At 38.0% G+C, this 16,881-nt stretch overlaps 1 protein-coding gene across 7 annotated transcripts in view; it reads left to right on the top strand.

Moving 5' to 3' along the window:
• NLGN1 (neuroligin 1) overlaps positions 1-16,881 on the top strand; it is a 293,532-nt gene that overhangs the window by 147,134 nt on the left and 129,517 nt on the right. The gene's annotated exons all lie outside the window — the stretch shown is intronic.

Genomic DNA, 16,881 nt, shown 5'->3' with positions numbered 1-16,881 from the left:
CCCCCCCCCCCCCCCCCCCCCCCCCCCCCGTTACTTCTCTAATGATGGCAAGTGCAGAACATATTTGTAATGAGTCCTAAAGCTGTGTCACTATGTAACAACTAACTTTTAGTATTTCATCTTCAGTATCTTATGATGGGTACTAAGAAGCTTACTAGTATACATGTCACTTGATAGGGCAATTTTTGTCTAAAATATGTATTTTCTAAAGGGGGCTGAGACTCACATGAGGAAGTACTCAGAATCCCCAAATAAATCTCACAAGTATTAATTAAGGTCTCTTCTTAAAGTGATCTGGTGTGAACAGAGACTGTATCTACATGTATTTGCTTATTTGCTCCTGGATGCAATAGCTGCAGTGACAAGTTTAACTCCACATAAGGGAAAAACTAAACCTTTTCACTCAGGATAGATTGCTTTTATAGCTTGTATTGCACTTGCATGCCTTCAACTCACCAGTCCAAATGACCACATGCCTGTTTATGTATGACAGGAGAAGCTTACGTACAGAGAAGCTTCCCTATCTTTGCAAATTGCTCCCACCGTTATGCACTGTGTTTGGCCTTGAAACTGATGAATCAGTTACTTTAGAGAAGGTTAAAGCACTGGGTTCAGAGAATCTACTCTCTTTCTCAGATCTTGCATAACTTAGCTGATAAGGAGGACTTGGTTTTTATCACAGAATTGTGTGTCTGCAAGAGGAAAGCTGGTCTGACAGCTTTCACTGCTGTCTCCATGAAAGCCATCACAATACCCAGGTGCACTTCAGGTCTTGGAGGCAGACTGTACAGAATGCTCCAAAAGTAATGGCTTAGTGGGTGTATAAATTACTTACTACACTGCAGGATAAAGTAAAATTAGTATTGGTTAGTATGCAAGTAATAATGTGAGTGGAATAATTAGATTAGTTAATTTTATACTGGAAACAGTAGCCTAGAAAGCTTGCACCTGCAATAGCAAGGTTGTCTCATGCTCTCTGGACTAAGGTGCAGTTGTTTACCTAAACAAAGGTTCAGATACAAAGAAAAATGAAAAAGGCTTCACTTTGAAAAACCCAATCAATCTGTGACATATGAAAGCTATCTTAAAGAGCACAGCAGAAAGACATTAGTCTACAAGAAATAACTGGGCTGTTAAAACCACTGGTACTGTCTCCAACCGCTTCTCCAACTTTACATCCAGCACTTTATCTCCATTATAAGCCAACACAGAAGTGACTAAACCTAAACCAGATCCCCATTAACCTTCCCTGCAACCTGTCATCTGACAGACTCACGTCTCCTCAGACTGCACCAAAACCTGCCTGCACGGGGAAAAGTAAATTAAAAAGCCCTCCAGGTGCTGCGGCAGCCCCTCCTCAGCAGCTGAAGCCATTGGTTTGCTTCAGCTATAGCAAACTCTCCTCTCAGAACCAGAGAACAACAGGCTGTACAGACGCAGCAGCCTCAGCGCTGAGGGGACGCGACCAGTGCTCTGGGCCTCAGGTGTAGGGCGAGCGGGAGGCCTGTCCCTCAGTCTGTCCCTCAGTCTGTCAGTCCGGCCATCCCTCCATCCATCACAAGCGGGGCCGGCGTGGCTGCTTCTCTTGGGACTCTGGGGTCTGTTCTTCGTTCACCTAGCTGTCGTGTTTTCCTCAGCTTTGCAAGTGAGTGTGTCAGCTGCCCTGCTCTGAGCCCCTAAACTGTAAATATTTGGTACTTTAACCACAGCTTTTTTAAAAAACCAAACAACGAACTTGCTGATCCAGAACTTTAAAACTCCAAAGCATGACACCTTTTTTTTGTTTGTGTCTTTTTCTGAGATGGGAAGTGTAACAACAGTGTTAATCTTCTGGAGACTTTTTAAATTTAACTGCTAAGTATAAAAATTAATGAGGTGCGAGGAGACAGAGGCTTTTGCATCTGTCTATCAACAACTTAAGTACAGGAAAAGAAAATAATCAGCTTGAATAGCATCTGATTGTGTGCTTTATTTTGTTTCCTATCTTGGTTTTGAGAGGCACTTAGTGGATGGAAAATGAGAGCACTTGATAACTGGTGGGACCATCCCGTATGTCCTGGTCTCTCAAAGAGTATTAATTTTCAAAGACAAAGTAAAAAAAAAAAGGGAAGTGTTGCTAATAATGTCTCTTTTAAAGTTTCAGCAGAAGCAGATGTGGTGGGATGGGCAGGCACCCACAAACAGTTTTGGGGCCTGAGAGGCAGGTGTGGGCAGCAGGTCTGGTGCCTGGTAGTGGAGCTTCTTTGCTCCTTCTGGTTTCAGGGTCTCAGTTGAGTTTGGACTGGTGCTATTGACAGGCATTAAACCTGAATCAGCATATGACTTTTTAAAATTGGAACTGTAAAAGGTCTTTGACAGTTTGTCCTCTGTTTCTACCCAAATGGTAAAACCCTGAAGGCCTAAAACTTTCTTTTTAGCAGTGTTATTTTCCTTTGAGTATTAATGGTTAAGATGCAGTAAAGAGTGTCTTGTTGTTCATGCTTTCCCTTCTGGAGTTTTGTAATATTCCTGAACAATGTTGAAACTACTGTTTTGGGGTTTTAATTCTCTGTTAATGCATGAAGTGCATTATTCATCTTTATATTGCACCAAACCCCTCAACTTTAATTAACTTCTTTAAGGACTTAATTCTGTACCCGTTGATATTAATTAAGAAGTTCCATTGGTTTTAGCTAACAGTTACTGCTTTTGCTTGGGGCTAGATTCACCCAGGGGAGAGTTACAGAATTAGCCACTGATGTATCTGAAGCCAGAAAGGTGAGTCTGAACTTCCACCTGCCTTAGAAACACAGATGCTTGATTCAGCCCTCCTAGGAGCAAGATACATGTGCAGGATCTGAAGCCTTATCTGCTGAGCAGCACCTTTTAAGGAGCTAGTGGTGGCTGGGGAAGTTCAGGACTGTGGTTTGACAGCCTCCACAGTCTGAGAGGCTCAGGTTGAGGACTGCACCATATATATTTGCTGAGTGTATCCCAGCTTTTTCCTTCTTCTCTTTTGCTATCTGAAGTTGTAGTGGTCTGTGTGACCTGTTGAGCTGTTGTGGGTGGAACATGAGACACTTGGGCTGTGTACAGGTAGGAAATACCTACATGAGCTCAGCAGAAGGTAAGGAAGAGGAGCCTGGTTTAATAGTTAAAGCCTTTACCTGGGAAAGACTAGACTGAGCTTCAGTCTGAGTTTACTGCTATTTTTGTGGGTTAAAAAGCCATTGGACAAAATGAAAATAATACTCCTGGCAATGAAAACTGGACCTTTGTTGAGATGGAAGTTTTGCACAGGACTAGAGTTACTTTCTCCAGAGTAAAGCAGCCAGTGCTTTTTCTTCATTCCGGTTTTGGAGTCAAGCGATAGAAGTTCAGCAAAGTCTTCCTTGGATCTGATTCCAAAATAAATGTATTACAACTTGGATGATGCACCTTGACTGAATACTTAGAAAGCCTTCAAAGATTAGCACATTGCTTTTTGTGGAAATCTGTAGTTACTTTTTCAGTATCGTTTCCTTTAATAGTAGCAGATGGACTTTCTGCCTTGCCATGCTGAGAAACAGAAAACCTCTAGTGTGCAAGTGTATGTATACTTGTGAGTGTACAAAGTCAATTTCTAGAACTGAGCAAAGTAATCTTTCTTCTTTGGGAGTTTACTAAAGGGAATGGGCATTTCACAGACACTTTTAAGTTTACATATAGAGCAAAATACCAAATACAAGGTAGTACTTATCCTTGGCAGCAGTAAATAATTTTTTTTTTATTTCTTTGTCCAGATATTTTCTGCCACATAATGTACTCAGATTCAGTTAATATTTTTTTTTTTTTTAAGTTATTTTTGTTGCATAACTGCGCAAACCCACATCTTGGAGCAGGATGGTAACTTTCCTCCACTGAGATCATACAGAAACAACAGCAGTTGCTTAAGTATATATAGGTTAGAAATATCTTTTTTAACTGTGTTTGGAAAGTGATGCCTATTTTGAAAAATACAGAGAACTTGTCTACAGCATATGGTTGATGACACAGTCAGCTTTTTTTAAAAGATGAAATTATTCAGTGGTTATTGTTTATTTCCTGTATTCATTAACAGATTAGCTGTTTTTTTTAAGCAACGCCAGATGAATTGAGCAAGAGGGCAGAATGAAGTCTAAACCTGTACTATTTTTGTCCAATACTCATTAATCCAATGCATTTGGAAACAAATAGTAGCCTTGATTCACTTACCCAGTATTATGCTGATGTAATTCCATCAAATTCTGAGGAGCTTTCTCTCATTTGCACCAGTGAGTAAATAGGAAAACCAGGTCTTGAATCTTTAGCAAAATGCAATTTGTTTGCCAGGAAGGCTGTATAAAATGTAGATATCACACAGGCAATATGCTTCTAGCTTTTGTGCTTACCACAAGCAGCTCAAAGAGAATTATTTAATCCTTGTTTGCATAATAACTTCTGATAAATAATTCAAGAACGTATGGCCGTAAGTTTTTTTTTTATAAGGCAGTGCCTGAGGGAGAAACATGATTCTGTTCCAGTTTTAACAAGGAACCAGCAACCCCAGCAGAGTTGGAACTGGATTCAAGTTTCTCGGATGTGTTTTGGTGTAAAAGTTACAGTGAAAGCACAAGAGGACTTCAAGATGTTTCATGGGGAGTTGTTGCGAGAGGAGGTGCACCCTCTGTGCATTACAAATATTGTGTGTTTGTAGTGTGAGGGGAAACTAGGAAGCTAAAAGATAGCTCTTTAGTAACAGGACTTAGTAGTGTGATCCATTACATCAAATGTCTAGAGAACAGTGTTCAAAAAAAGGATTTATTTTTTTTCCTTATCGCAACAAAATGCTTAATAGAGGCTTGTTGACAGTAAGTGCTTAAAATTGACTTCTCTCTACCCTTTCTGTAGTTATCTTTAACGTGTTAAAGTGATCCTGATTAGGGAATGAAAATGGTATAATGGTCTGCTTTTTTCCTTAGTGTTTTGTGTTTGCAGGACATTATTTATTTATGGCACCAAACTAGTTCTGTGAACCAATGTAATAACTTGAATCTCTTTCTGTCAGGTGGATTCTGATACTGTTATTACTTGTATCTGTTAAGTGCAGTTGGGTTTTGCTTTAGGTAAACACATAGATGAATGGGAATGAGGAGGCTGTATCTGGTCCTTAAATCATTGATCTGGAAGGGAAATAAAGTAATTGTTATTCCTGGCAGCCTAGTCAATATTGTTGCAATTCAAAAACAATTTGTTCCCAGTCTGTCAGAGTATTTGACGTGCACAACTACCATACCATATACAAACCTTGTATTGACTAATTAGAATACCTATCAACAGCTGCTTGTTTGGTTTTAAGGCAAAACTCTGTTTGTTCTCATCCAATTTCCTGACCTGAATTTTGTTTGGTTTGTGTTTTAGGAGAGTTTTATATGACCATGCTCTTTCAGCGACCCTATTTTTGATTCTCTATATGAAATACACAAAAACAGTAAAAGTGACATTGACTTTCCTAACGGAAGGCTACATAAAAATTAAGCTGGAACAATATATCTGAATTTTCCAGCCTCTTAGCAAGTACAAGAGCATGGTCATTTCCAGACTGTTGTACTCTCTAGGCAGTTCTGTTTTATATTTCAGTTACCTCAACATATTTATTTTTTAAGGATGGATGTTAAGTGAAACTTCCTAACAAGCACAATATTATATGTATGCTGGTGATACCTACTTTTTGTAGAAATTATTGCTGGATGAGTTTTTTTATTAACTTTTTATCCCATTCTACTTCTAATATTATGCAGAAAAAGTAAGTTACCACTGAAGTTTTATTGCCTAAGTAGGAAGAGAGAATCTCAGAATTTGTACTCTTTGTTCTTCTCTGATGCAAACAAATGCCCTAGATGTTTTTTAAGAGCTTTTAATCTTTGTTAAGGTCCCTGATTTTCATGAACCTTTGAATGAAAGTAAGCAATTTGGCAAAAAATTAGTTATTCTTGCAGAAGGCTCATAAATGAAAAAAGTGCAAATTTGGCAGAATGACAAAGTGAAATGTGAATGTAGTAATTGTTCAAACATTCTGCCAGGCTCTCCCAGGCAGGCTGTTAAAACACAAGTGGGGGTGACAGCTGTATATCTCCAGGTGAGGTTGATTTTGTTTGAAAGACTGTTTTTGTTCTATGTAGGCAATTTAACTGTTTGAGTTTCAACAAGGAGAAACAGTATGTGTACCATGCTGTATGTTCAGTTATTCCCTCTGTCTTTATCTGCAGAATTCCCATTGAGACTATTTTGCTATGATGTTCCCTGGAAAATCCTTTAGTATCTCCTGCTGTGCTTCTTTCCAACCTGAAGCATAACATCACCATATTCGTCTCTCCATCTGTTGATGGCAGAAGATCAATTCTGTAAAATTCTGTATTAATATAAGCCTCTGGTATGGGGTTTTTTGCATTGTTATTATTTCAGTTTTTCTGATTATATAGAGGAAGTCTATCATAGGATCCAGTTTTACCGGTAAGTTATTTTACAGTCTTGTTCTTTTGGTTCCTTAACGCAGCATCGTGTAGCTTTGATCAGTATTATGACAGTTATTATATTTGTACCTGATTTTATGTATTAGACAAGTGCCATTGAGTTCAGGAATGAGATGTCCCTCAGCACCTTCATGTATTAGAGCATATGTGAGGAAGGCACATTTGCTGCTTAGCTCTTATTTTTATGTACAGAAAGTGTATTTGTTTCTGGAGAAAATCTCAACCTTGATAATTCGATGACTAGACAATCTCAAAGAGTTTGTACTTTAAGAACTAACATGTGGCTTTGAGTTCATAGTTATATTGGAGGCAATGGCATTGATATCACACTTTGTTCACAATATCAAGACCTAATTTTGAGATATAACCCAATAAGAGGAAAGCACAGGGAAAGCCGCTGCAATGTGAGAACAGTATCTGTTCAGACATGAAGCCATAAAGATGGTTTAAAGGGAAATATAGATTATTTTTTTTTTTAATGTAGTCCTTAATGCCAAAGTGTAGTCGTTGTTGTAGTGGTGTAAGTGACCTTCAATTCCATTGTCCATTACAGAAGCGTTGAGCTTATCAGAGGTCACATGTTGGCTAACGTTTTGATTTGCATCTTATCATCCTCGCGCGTGTTCGTGTTACTTCAGATAATCTGTAGGCTAAGGATGGGCACGTAGCCAGTTACTGTCTGGCTCAAGTGACAGCCTGCAACTTACTTTTCACTCAGTGTTTCATTTTTAAGTCATCCAAGGGATTTGTCTTGAGTTAGGAAGGAAAAGTACATTTTAATAGAAATTCCAAGAACAATTACAGGTAGTCTGTTTTAACTGTACCATTATTATTTTAAGTTAAAATGTATAATTCTCCAATAAATTACAGTACATAGGCATTGTGAAGAATGTTGTGATACACACTGTCAGGGGAATTATGTGGTCTGCAGGCTCCAACTGCTGAACTTTTTCAGATGTCTTTAGTCTTAACTTTAAAAAAAATAGAAAACCCCTCCTATGTGATAGAAAACTCTGAAGTAGCAAGAGTTAAGCTATTCTGAGTTGCAAGCTTCTAAATTTAACATTGATTGCAATTTGAAAGTCAGATTATATTGTATCATTTGCATCAGAACTATTTCTAGAACTTACAAATGAGAATGCCCAGTTATTTTTATTTCATGTGAAAATTCTTTACTCCTCTGTGAACTTTCTACCCAGCAGGTTATGCAATGCAAGTGCTGCCTCTTTTGTACTGTAACCCCAAATCTAGTGTATATCTTGTCATTCAGAACAGGCATATATATATATATTGTTTAAGACAGTTGGGCTTGTTTAAATAAATAGAAGCATAATATTTGCATCTTTCATAGAATCTTACTCACATACACCTTTTCATAGCCTATAGGAATAATCTACTCAGAGGAAATTAACACTCCTAAGTAAAGACTACAAAGTTTGTATGTCTGAACTTCTGCTTGACGCCATCGAACCTTTTACATGCTTTTCACATCTCCTGCTATTCTAAGTAAAAAGATAAACTAAATGAAACGGTCAAATTAAAGAAATTGGGGATACCAGAGGTTCCAATTTTATTTTTTTTTAATCCACTTCCTGAGCCGCTTGACTTGAATTAATCTTGCTTAAGTTAATCTTGGATTGTAGCTGGTTACAGAGAAGAGCTTGTTACTTATTCACTGGTTAGTTGCTTGGTTGTGTGCAGAATGGTTAGCTCACTTATCTGTTGTATAATAAACTGCCTCTATATTCTCTGAACATGAGCAATTTGTGTATAAACTTTTAAATAAAACTGGATCTGTTTACACCTGTTTTTGCAAATGCAAATTTGAAGTTAACAAAGAGAGGGACAGAGATTATTTTAGTTTTCCGTGTCTTTGCAGAGGAGTAACTTCTTTGTGGTCACTACCACCTAGGAGAAGGGTTTGTCATTTCTGGACCCGGCAACAAATTGCCAAGCTGGCCTTGCAGTGCTGCTTCCCTGTGTCACCACTGCTGGGATCAACAGCCTCTAATTGGTGCCTACAGGACAAGAAATGGCAGAGTTAACACTGCTGTTTGCCAGATTCTGTCTGGTTGTAAAGAAAACCTTGTATTTCAATTGCTTATGCAAGTGAGTAATTTTACTCACACCAGTGATCTCAGTGACTTCAGGGAGACTACTCACAGTGGTTTGCTGACTTGAGGCTGCCATGAATAAATTGTGGCTGCTGGAAGTTTTATAATACTTTTAAATTAAATAGTGGTATCAAAAATATATTTTTTTTCTTCAGAGCCAAAGAATAATATAACACATGAAGGTACTCAGATGAGGGAAGTATAGTTGCAGGAAAAAGTGTCATCTTGCTAAGTGACATCAATTTGTGTGGCTAATATTTTAGTAATAAAAAGCAAAGTGTAAATCTGTAGCCTGCTGTGAAGGGAAGTCTACGGTTTCAATGAAGACTGCAGTATCTACTTCTAAATATTCATTAAACAGTGCCTTACTGAAAATGAAATTTAAGCATTTAAGGTAATGGAATAAAAGTAGTTGAGAAGGTCTCTCATACAACTTCCAATGTAGAGCTGGAAAGCGATAGGGTGGTAAGTAGGATAAACTTTTACTTGCTTTTTGGTTTTAAATCATAGAATAAAAGCACTATAGGGTTAATGGCACTGAAACACCTTGCCCCACAGCTAGGGAAGCCACATGATCTTTTGATGGAAAACCAGTAGAATTTCTGCTTCCTTGGACATGTGTGCTCAGTTACATCTTTCCATGGCATTCTGATCTCAGGATTTTTACTTTATATAAAAAAAAATGTGAAGTATTGTGTAGCTCATCATTCAGACAGTGCAAGGCTGCCCACACAGAACAAAACTAGGAAAGTTGCTCTTTACTTTTAAAATTTTTTTCTTAAGACCTCCAGAAATAGCAGCCTCTTGGGAGGTTGAATAAAATAAGCTCCACAGTAGATTGAAGTGATTCAGGCTTTGTGTTTCACATGACAGTAGCTACATCTCCACACCATTGCTCTCAAGCACAAGGGTGGTGCAGGCTGAGAGTGCTTCCTTCTATGAATGAGTCTGACTGGCCAGAACGAAGTGAAGGAGGAATATGCTCATATGAGATGAATTGCTCCATTACAACTCCCTCCAAGTCAATGGCAGTTTGTGCTCATCTCACCTATTTTGAGATGCTTTACTGAGGTATCCAGATCAGGAGCTTGGTGACCCTGATCTGAGCATATGTCCAGTGAGAAGGAAGTGAGCCCAAGCCCCCTGAGGCTGCTGATGTCTTTCTGTCAACTCTGCAGGAGAGTGAAGCAAGTGTGCTCCCATGTCTGGTGACTCAGTGTGCTGAACATGGCTGTGGGTGCCTGTAGGTATAACGCGGTTACTGTATCTCAGAGTAAGCTGCATGTTTAACCAGATGGCATTTCTGAAAGCTCTGACAGGATCCTGAATTGGTCTTAGCTTTGAAATGTAACTACCAGCACTGTTTCCTTAAAAGAAGTGTGTTGATGGGTACTACTGGGCTTCTAATCTTTCAGAGCTTGGTTTTATTAGAACAGGGTAGCTATTGAAATAGGAAGAACTCTGATCTGCAGAATGAGACAGATTCAAATAAAAGATTGGAAAAGCAAATTCTCTCCTGCTCATTGTGCCCTTGAAGGAGGACATCTTTCCTTACTTATCTATGGGGACTTATCTATGTCCCCCAAGAACTGACAGCAGCTCTGCTTGCCTTGGGAATCTCAGTGCCTTGGGCTATTGGTCTCTGCTGTGCTTTTCGTGTTGCGTTTTGTGTTCCAGAAGGTCTCCAAGCTGAGAAATGTCTTCTTCCATTGTGAGCGCAATAACCTGAAAAACAGATTATAGAGGCAGCCTTTTTAACACAATGTGATATTGAGCTTTTCCGTAGCTGCCTCTCCTAAATTGCAGCTAGTGTCTCTTTAAAAGCACACAGAAGAGGTGTCAGAGCAGCTCCTCAAGTAAACCAAAGCTCAGACGTGGAAAAGCCAGGAATGACTTGGATTGAGATGCTCCTTTGTTACCAAATCAACCTTATGCATGTTTTCATGAGTGATCTGAATGTTAAAGAAAGTATTTTTGGACCAAGGTGTGGTGTCTCAATGGTTAATTGAGTAATTTCACCCTGCTTGACTGAAATGACAAGCTGTCTGTTGAAAGAGCAGGTGAAGTCAGTATTTCCCCTAATATCCCATACAGTTGATGATGCTGCAGTGTGTTGTAGTAAATTCTTTCTTGATGCTTGCATGGCTTGTTTAGTCTGTGTTCAGATAAACGATACACATATTGTGTCAACTTAGATTTGGGAATAGTTAAGAAAATGCTCATCTTCCATCCAGTGAAATTAATAACATACAGTATTCAGTATAAAGAGGGGAGAGGGTGAACCCTGAGACACTGAAACATACCTAGAATTGCAGATAGAGTCTTTTGAATCCTTGATTATTAGACTGTCCCAAAATTTATCATGTCAGAGAGTTTCTACTGCCCTTTGGAAGTCTGACACTATCACTTCAAAATAAAGAATCAGAGATGTTGAAATTAATAAATTAATTCAAGTAGCAGCCATCATAACTTTCCTACCTCAAAAAGAGAGTATTACTGATTTCTGAAGTCTTTTGATCATTGATTTGTTACCCTGCAGAGATGCCATTGTTGCTTATATTGTAGCATTCCAGCTAAAGTTTCTGAATTGCCATTCTCAGCTGAAGATGTATCACAAGATTGAACTAATTACCATTATGGTGTAATAACATCCTTTAGCCATCAGGAATTAGTGTGCTATGTCTGTCATTCTTGCAGGCCTTAACATACCTGCCTGGATCTGTAGTGCCAATCCTGTAATAAAGTTACAGCCTTGAGAGAGACACTTCCCTTCTCAGTGCAGTTATTGCTGAAATTAGTACTTTTGTTTCAGCATTATTATTAACATCATGTGTTATGCAGGTGGTAGAATAACAAGACCTATCTTTTTGAACTAGCTACATATTAGTTGATCTTATTTTTGCTATTTTATTTTTTTTTCCCCACTGAAGTTCTTATTACCCTAATTGTTACCCTGTGACTAATGTTTTGTTTAGATTAAGCTAGAAAGGTCAAAGCTTGAGAACTTAATCTGAGGCTTTGCACAAATAATTAAAATATTCCATAAAACTGCTGTACACAGTGGGATACGTTGGTACTCTAGAAACTTAACTCTCAGTTGGAAAGAGAAATATGTACTTGTTAAAAGAACAATTAGGTGCTTTTAATAATGCACTTGCAAAACTTTACACGGTCTAGCTAATAAAAAGGAATTTACTTTGCTAAACAGTTGTAAATGAAAGGCAAGGCTTTTATCTCCAGCGATTTACAATGTATACAGCAATAGAAAATAATGATTCAGGATGAGAACTTCAAAGTGTCTGATTTAGTTCTAATTCTTGAGTCAAGAGGATTTAACATTCACAAATGAAAACCTTAGTTAATGTAGACTGGTGTTTTAAGTTAATTAAGGTACACAAGCCCTAGGATGATACCTGTAAGCCTTGTAATTGTCTGTTTTTCCTTAAAAGAAGTGTGATGTTGGCAAGGAATACTGAAATGAACGTTGCCAGAAGTTGTCCCTTGTGCCTCACCTGGGAAACGCTGTTAAAATTGGGAATAATTTTGTGAGGAAAGGAAGTGACAGAATCCTACAAGTTTGGAAGACAAACTAGAAGGTCACATGGGTGCTTGTCATAAATGACCAACTGAAAAAAGCTGAATTTTACCTGGCATGTTAGTTCAGGTCATAACAGCCCATCCTCTGTGTAAAGGAGAGCACAAAAATATGAGATAACCCTTTTGAGGACACAAAATGTTGCTGGGCTTTGTGAAGAGGATGTTAAAAGTGTCTCATCCTACAGTGCATGAATTAAGGAGAACAGCTCTCCCACTATTGCAGGCTGCCCATCTCATTGTCTTCAGGGTGAAAGCCACATGTAGGTAGGCCAACCAGTTCCTTACCCTCCTGGTGTTTTCCCATGTCAGTTACACAGCCCTATTTATAAGAATTGATAAGTATAATTGTGTTTTGTGCAGTAGCTGTGCCTACTCACTGCTTCTGCACTCCCAGTTGTGCTGTAGGAGGTGTTACATCTCTAGCTAAGTAGGTTTTTAAAACTCAGTTACTGCTCAGCTAAGTAGGTTTTTAAAACTCAGTTACTGCCTCTTAGACATCCTTGTTGTTCTAGTCACCTTCATTACCATCCCCATAGCTAACTTGCTAGAATCTGGATTTAAGTCAAAACTTGTTAAATGCATCAGCGAATTTACATCAAATTTCATAGCCCAAGAATTGTATATCATACAATTTAAGGATCTGATTTTCTGAAAGGGTACTGGTCTGCTCTTTTGCTTCACAGTAAAAAATTTTGAAAAAATTTATGTAGTCTTTGAGCCTGAAGGAAGGGAGAGACAAAGAATAACGTGCGCCTATGGATTCATAACTCATCCTAAACAGTCAAAAGCAGTCAGAAACATCAAAGGACAGTCTTATTTCCAGCTGAAGCTAATTTCAGGACAGTTAGGCTGCTGGTGATATTATTGGTATGTTTACTTGAATCTGAAATATTACTTAGTTCAAGAACATAGTGCCTGTGAATGTGTGAGCATCAAGAGTATGGTGATTTGCCTTCTGAGGAAAAGCAAACTGAACAAAAGAGTGTCACCCTAAAACCAGGGGAGAATTACAGTGGAAAATCGGGATAAATATCTGTAACAATAGACAGAAGTCAGAGGATATCCCAGTGATGGTACTAACATGCTTTTATTTCCATAAAAAGAATAAGAATTCTAAAAATGGACCAGCCATTACAAGGGGTTGGACACTCATTTGGCTGAAAAATGACTGAACTTAGTGCTCTGTGGCTTCTCACAACAGTGCTCAACACCATGTTTTGCTCAATATTGCTCCACTTGTGTTTCGTTTGGAAACCAGATGTGGGGGAAAAAGCCACATGCTTTCCACTGATGTTTAGATACTTTACTTCATGTCAGTCTTCTGGAAAACACCTGCTACAGCTATCCAACCCCTGAATCAAAAACTGAGGTGTACTGCAGCTGATCCACATGGAGGTCTGTCCATCTGCTGCTGCTGCATGGGAGGTCTCTATGGCTCTGAAGAAACAACTTGCCCAGAAGATGCTGCATGTGCAGCTCCCTTTAATTTCTAATGTTGCAGGTCACAGTGTGAAAACCTGCTGCAGCTAATGCCTCTGCACCTCTTGCAGCCATTCTCTTTGAAACGGTTCCATGGATCTGTAAAATACAAAAATATATAACACAAGTAACTAGGAATATTGTAGAAGCCTGGGAAAAAACTAGCAATGCAAGACTTCTTTTTGCTATATATTTTATAAAAAATTATTTGGGGGGATACATTGCAAATGGAATGCCTAATATAAATCTAATGTCTGTGTTCCTAAGAAAGCACTAATTAACAAGGTGGGATAACTACATATCTCTTGCTCTTTTGAGTATCAGGAGAATGAAATGAAGTAGCTCTTAATATGTTCTCATCCAATTACATTTATCTCTCAGGCTAAAATTATTCACTGATCACTAATCACTGGTGTTGTTTACCCACAACATTGTTCACATGTAGTGTGCACCATATTGAGGATTATTGCTATAATAGGAGCTAATCAATGAAAACCACTCGTGACTGTCTTAATGAGGTGATAGTGAAAGGTTTTTCTTTTGTTTACTGCAGTGATAGATTTGTCAAAACAGACATAGCTATTCACAGCCAGCAGGAAAATGGTTTTCAGCATTAGATCGCAGACACCATTTTTCTCTTTCTCTATAATAATATTAAAGTTGAAAAACGATTATTCTGGTCCCCCTTTATTAAACAAGCTATTACAAAGCAAGTGAAGGATTTCTGCACCTTCAATTTTCCACCTAATAATAGTAAAATATACCCGTTGTTGCCTTGACAATATTAATGCTATTTTTTTTTTCCCCAATGCCTAAAGCAATGAGTCTCACCATTTTCTTTGCCAGCTTGAAACAAATTGTCACTTTAGGTTTTTAATATTAAAGACAGAGCTTTTTGCTGGTTTTCACCGTGATTCATTAATTCACAGGCTTGATATTCACCAGTAGACTAGACATAGAAGTTAACTAAATCTTCACAATAGACTTTGGATTATTCTTAATAATACCAATGTTTTGTAGGGAGACATGTGTATTAACTCTAGAAAGCCAAGATACATTAAAATAAACGTTAAGTCAGATAGTGGGCAGTTAGGCAGAGTTAATGCTATTGGCCCATATTTTTTTTTCTAGTTTATCGTGCTATGTTTCTGCCATTAAGGCTTCAAATATGCTGGCTCTGGTATTTTTGGAGGTGCTGTGTTTTCAAAGCTCTGCTGATTTATTAGAGAACAGTGAATTTAGCACCCTGTAAAATCAATGACTAAAGGTTTGACTTGGGAGCATGTTCATTTTTTACAATCAGAAATAGCCCTTCCCAGGCATGTGCTCTGAATGTCTGGCTACAGCCACAGGCTTGCTCTGTTTCTTTTCTAAACAGTAGGCAGTCCAAAATGGAATGATCATCATTGCAAGATCCTTTAGATAATTCTTAATTATTTATGTTGAACATATTCCAAATGCAAAAAGAAGCCAAAACTTCTCAGACTATGCAGACTAAAAGAGACTTTGTGGGCATCCATTGATATTTGCATTAATATTTGCATGCTGGATAGTTTGGTGTGCTGCTTCAATTATCTGGAGTTGATCACTGTGTGTAACCATAATTTGCTCATAAAACTATCCAGACCTGTCAGCACACTGCCTGAAATTAAGCTTCTTCTGCTTGTGCAGGGCTCATGAAAAATTGAATGGCAGTTCATTTTCACAAAACATGACAAACGTAAAAGAAATTATGAATTAATTTTAAACCCTGCTAAGCAGAGTCTTATCAATTTGATGGAGCCCTTTGTCTTACAGAAGTCTGGCATCAGAGCTGATGCACTTTATTAGTATCAAGCATCTCAAAATGTCTGTGACTGACAGGTTAGATCAGTTGATGTCCTCCCCCAGCCTCCCCATGAATTGCAGTTTGAAATATAGCAGTTTTGGTTAGAGAAGCTGACTAACATAACTTTCACACCTTTACATCAAATTAAACACAAGCAAATGGAATTGCTGTTGCAGCTGAAGCAAAGACTGGCACAACCCATGAAATCAAAGATAAATAAAATCACTTTTACTGCTGTGGAGTCTCTAGATCTGAGATTACAGTGTTCTGGGCTCGGAATGTACCTGTGATTTGAATGTGAACATAGTATGTTTTCATTTACCACTTGGAAAAATTAACCTATCTGGCACAAGCAATCAAGAGCTTCATATAGGTTACTAGACTCAACCAGTAAGCCCTTTGGAGGGTGAACAAATCAAAGAATATTTCTTTTAATCATAAATGATGTCTGCATGCAAAGGGTGTCTGGTATCAGTAGGATTTGAAAGCAGTAGGTACTTTATACAATTAATCTCCAAATATTTTTTTCCAGAAGTCTACTGAGGTAACTAGTGTGAACACAAGGATTTGAGTCTCAAGCTTTAGTTAAAAGGTAGTAATAGATATTGTGTCTCAGAGAGAAAGGGGAATGATACTACTTAAGGGTGTTAGAGATAATTGTCTAGATCCTCCTTTTCTCTCATTGAAGTGAAGTTTCATAATTAATTGCACTGATTTCCTCAGGGTAACTCCTGAACTGTGATGATGTAACAGGAACATGACTTGACCTGTAGATTTGTAGACTAAGTTTAAAATCTTTGAATGTGTCTTGTCCTGCGTATTTTAGCAAAATTCAGAGAAAAAGATTTTCAGAAAATATTGAATAAAGTTATGCTCATGGAATAGCTATTAAAGACACTTGGACTGTAAAATATTCTGTAAATCCAAGTTTAGCTTAAATCTAACCATGTGGTAGTCAAACTACACTTGAATTTTAGATGCAGATTCTTGTCTGGTATTGTTCAGTGCTGAACTTTCAGGTTTTCTATGTTGCAAATCTTTCAGTAAAGACAGTTCCTTGTTGGTATTCTCTGGACTTTCAGTAGGGTTCAGCTATGCCTCATGTTGTCTGCTCCTAACTGATGGGTAACTGGAATTACTGTGATAATCTGCTGAGGAAGAAGTTTAGGCCTACTTCATGTGGGGTTTTTTTGTTTAGTTTTTATGTGCAAAGAGAGGGAGAATGAAATTGGCCTCAACTGTCTGAAAGGACAAATAAGGTAATTTCTTCTTTCTCAGCTCTGCAAGACTGATTGTTTTTTTCTCTTTTTTTTTTTTTTTTTTTTTTTTTTTTTTTTTTTTTTTTTTTTTTTTT

This window comes from Chaetura pelagica, unplaced genomic scaffold, assembly GCF_000747805.2.
Source record: "Chaetura pelagica isolate M959 unplaced genomic scaffold, ChaPel_1.0 scaffold648, whole genome shotgun sequence".
Taxonomy (NCBI): Eukaryota; Metazoa; Chordata; class Aves; order Apodiformes; family Apodidae; genus Chaetura; species Chaetura pelagica.
Note: the sequence above shows the minus strand (reverse complement) of the source record. Positions and strands in the feature narration are given on the sequence as shown.